Genomic DNA, 4,392 nt, shown 5'->3' with positions numbered 1-4,392 from the left:
TTACCTCTCTACTTCTGCATGGAATTCCCATCACAATAAACCACAACATCCTATGAGCTTTCTTGATTGCTTGTTGTACCTGCACACTAGCCTTCTGTGATTCCTGCACTAGGATACCCAGATCCTTCTACATCTCAGAGCTCTGCAACCTCTCACCATTTTGATAATATGCTTCTTTCTCATTCTTTCTAATAAAATGGGCAATTTTATAGAAATGTTTCAATGTTATACTCTATTTTCCATCTCTTTGCCCACATATTTAGTCTTTTTACATTGTTGTAACCTCCTTATTACCTCTCCACAGTTTACTGCTTATCTTGCAAAATTAGCAAATTTAGCACCTATTTATTTGGTTCCTTCTTCAAAGTAACTTGTGTAGATTTTAAGGACGCAGCTCTGATCCCTATGACACACCACCTGTTACATCTTGAAAAACTGAAAACAGCCCATTTATGTTCATTTTCCATTTACTGTCATCTAACTAATTTTCCATTGAATAGAACCTGAAAGAACCGCAAATGCTATAAATTGCTTCCAGACTCAATATTGAGGTCAATAATCTCAGAGCTTGAGCTCTCTCATGTCCTCAACCTATACACCAGGACTTGTCATCGTATAGTCACACAACCTATTGTTAACCACTAACTGTCACCCTCCTAGCCAGATTGTTATCCACACTTTTGTCTGTCCAACTGTTCATCTCTGTCTCTGGGCTCTATCCCATCTATCATTTACTCCCTTACACCTCCCCACATCCAACCGCCATCTTCTGCATATAGACCAACATTTTCTAGCTACCATCAGTTCTGAAGAAAAGTCACCAGTCCCAAGACGTTAACTCTGATTTCTCTTCACACATGCTGCCAGACCTGCTGAGCTTTTCCAGCAATTTCTGTTTTTTGTCTCAAACTTCTATTGATGTCAATTTGTCACCCTAAGCACCATGAGCTTTTATTTTCTTCAATGCCTATTTTTTTTCAATTGTCTTCTGGAAATCTAAGTGCATCCACCAATTCCCCTGTATCCACAATGTATGTTACTACCTCGAAGAATTCAAACTAATTGGTTAAATGTGATTTCCCTTTCGCAAAACCTTGTTGACTTGGCCTGATGGCCCTGACATTTTCTAATCTCTGTAAAATTTCAACATCTTCTCTATGGTAGATGTTAAGCTGATTGACTGTTTCTTGCTCTCTGTCTCCTCACCTTTGCAAATAAACCAATTACATTAACTACTTTCTAATATAAAGGAATCTTTCCAAATTGAGGGAATTTTGGAGAGTTAATGCCAGCACATCAGCAACTCAACTAGTCATCTCTTGAAGATTCTAGGATGAAATCCATCAGGAGAAAGTGAGGAGTGCAGATGCTGGAGATCAGAGCTGAAAATGTGTTGCTGGAAAAGCGCAGCAGGTCAGGCAGCATCCAAAGAGCAGGTGAACTGATGTTTCGGGCATGAGCCCTTCTTCAGGAATGAAGAAGGGCTCATGCCCGAAACGTCGATTCTCCTGCTCATTGGATGCTGCCTGACCTACTGCGCTTTTCCAGCAACACATTTTCAGCTGAAATCCATCAGGACTTGGCAACATATCACCTCCAACTCAGTACCATTTCCTTAATGAGTGTAGTTTTCATGAGTTCCTCTCCCCCTTCCATTTCCTGGTTTACAGGTATTTCTGGGATAGGAAGCAGGTGGTAAAGTGGAACAGCAGCCAAATCATGCATGATCATATGGAATGATGGAACAGATCTGATGGGCCAAATGGCCTTCTCCTGTTTGTTGTGTTGATGTGAAATTGAGGTGCACGATTTAATTAAATGATTGATCACCCACAAGGGGCATAAAAGGCTCTTGTGTAGTTTGCAAGACATAGAAACAATAGGAACAGGGGTAGACCATTCGGCCCCTTGAGTCTGTTCCACCTTTAAATGTGATTGTAGCTGATCTGTGGCCCAAATCCCTTCATAACTTCATTTAACAAAAATGTATCTATCTCAGATCTAAAACTAACAACTGATCCAGTATCCACTGCCATTTGTGGTAGAGAGTTCCAAACCTTCCCCAGCCTTTGTGTGTGAAGTGCTTCCTAACATCTCCCCTGAACAGTCTGGCCCTAATTGTCAGATCATGCCCCTAGTTTTAGAATCTGCAACTAGTGGAAATAGTTTATCTTTATCTACCCTGGTTTTTCCTGTTAATATCTTGAAGACTTTAAACAGATCACCCCTTAATCTTATAAATTCTGATAAAAATAGGTCTAATTTGTGTAATCCTTTCTCTTAATTTAAATCCTGAAGTCCAGGTATTATTCTGATAAACCTCCTCTGTACCCCCTCCAAAGCCAGTCCATTCTTCCAAAGGTGTGGTGCCAATCAGCTCGCAGTGCTTCCAGAGGGGTCTAACCAAGGTTTTGTATAACTGCAGCATAACCTCTGCATCCTTATACTCCAATCCTCGAGATATAAAGGCCAGAATTCCACTGCTTTCTATATCATTTTCTGCAGCTGTGGTATTTTAACATCAATGCTCACAGGTGGCATGGTGGCTCAGTGGTTAGCACTGCTGCCACAGCACCAGGGACCAAGGTTCGATTCCAGCCTCCGGTGACTGTCTCTGTGGAGTTTGCACCTTCTCCCTGAGTCTGTGTGGATTTCCTCCGGGTGCTCCAGTTTCCTCCCACGGTCCAAAGATGTGCAGGTCAGGTGGATTGGCTATGCTTAAATTGCCCATAATGCTTAGGGATATGTAGGTTAGCTGCATTAGTCAGGGTAAATGTAGACTAATAGGACAGGGGAATGGGTCGGGGTGGGTTACTGTTCAGAGGGTCAGTGTGGACTTGTTGAGCCAAAGAGCCTGTTTTCAAACCGTAGGGATGCTATGAAACTTCAGTGAAGTCTCTTTGGATATCCACTATATTTAACTTCATACCATTTAGAAAGTACCTTCATCTATCTTTGTTTTGTCTCTTATCCTCTCACTTACTTGCATTGAATTCTATCTGTCACAGTTTTGCCCATTCACCTAATCTATCACTATCCCTTTGTAATTTTATGTTATCACCTACACAGTCCACAAAGCTGCCTAACCTTGTGTCATCAGCAAATTACACAGGACCTAAATGTGACATCATGGCTTGTAAATGTTAGACTGAATGCCTGGGGATTTATGCATTTTGTCTCTGAGCTTAAGCTTTTCAAGAACTCCATCTTGATGTCAATATTACAAGTGGTTGGTCAACTTGAGCAAGGGATTAAAAGGTTGGTTAGGTGATAGAGCAGTGTGTGTTTCAATGGGAGGGTTGGTTTCCCTTCATCCATTTGTCCATTGTTTATGTCTGTTATGTTTGTCGTGGGGCAGCATAGTATTTGTAGATAGAGTGAGCAGTGATGCTGAGAAAGGGAAAGATTTAATTTTACAGTGCCCAGCTCCTACTCATTCACTACTTTTCCAACTCCCCCAGACATATAAATGGGACTTATAACTTTACAACCAAACCCCCTCTGTATAATAAAGTCATCAGCACAGCAGCAAAGGGCCAATGGCATTTGAACGTCCTTCCAAAAGACATCATTAATGCCAAGATAAACATTCTCAGCAGTCCTTTCCTGCACGGAAACTGGTTGTATGACTGCTCATAAAATGACTAATTTGATCCTTTTTGCATTGCACGGGAGGTAGAGGTCACTCTGTCTGAAATGGCCGCTTGAGATTCTTTTCTAAGGTCACAGTTACCTAAAGACAGAGACGTCTTTGTGTTTTCCCTGGGTTTGTTTGAGTGAGCCGTAAGTGTTAGCTTCTAGTATAGAGATAAATGTGTAGAATCCTAATGAGATCTCATTGATAAATCCATCCCTCTGTGTGAAGTAAAGGGTTAACGATGCCTACATATGGAGCCAGTTGTTGTGGTTCTGTTCACCGAGCTGGGAGTTTTTGTTGCAAACATTTCGTCCCCTTTCTAGTTGACATCCTCAGTGCTTGGGAGCCTCCTGTGAAGTGTTTCTGTCATGTTTCCTTCGGCATTTAGAGTGGCTTGTCTCTGTCGCTTCCGGTTGTCAGTTGCTGTCCGCTGCAGTGGCCGGTATAATGGGTCCAGGTCGATGTGTTTGTTGATAGAATCAGTGGATGAGTGCCATGCCTCTAGGAATTCCCTGGCTGTTCTCTGTTTGGCTTGCGCTATAATAGTAGTGTTGTCCCAGTCGAATTCATGTTGTTTGTCATCTGTGTGTGTGGCTACTAAGGATAGCTGGTCATGTCGTTTCGTGGCTAGTTGGTGTTCGTGGATGCCAGTGCAGGAATTGAATCTATATTGTTGGTATCACTCTGCATCACAAACCAGCTGGCCAGTCAATTGAGCTAACCGACTAGAGATGTCGGCCCTCACCATCCTTTGA

This window comes from Hemiscyllium ocellatum, chromosome 6 (assembly GCF_020745735.1).
Source record: "Hemiscyllium ocellatum isolate sHemOce1 chromosome 6, sHemOce1.pat.X.cur, whole genome shotgun sequence".
Taxonomy (NCBI): Eukaryota; Metazoa; Chordata; class Chondrichthyes; order Orectolobiformes; family Hemiscylliidae; genus Hemiscyllium; species Hemiscyllium ocellatum.
The sequence above is the reverse complement of the archived record's forward strand: the minus strand, read 5'-3'. Positions refer to the sequence as shown.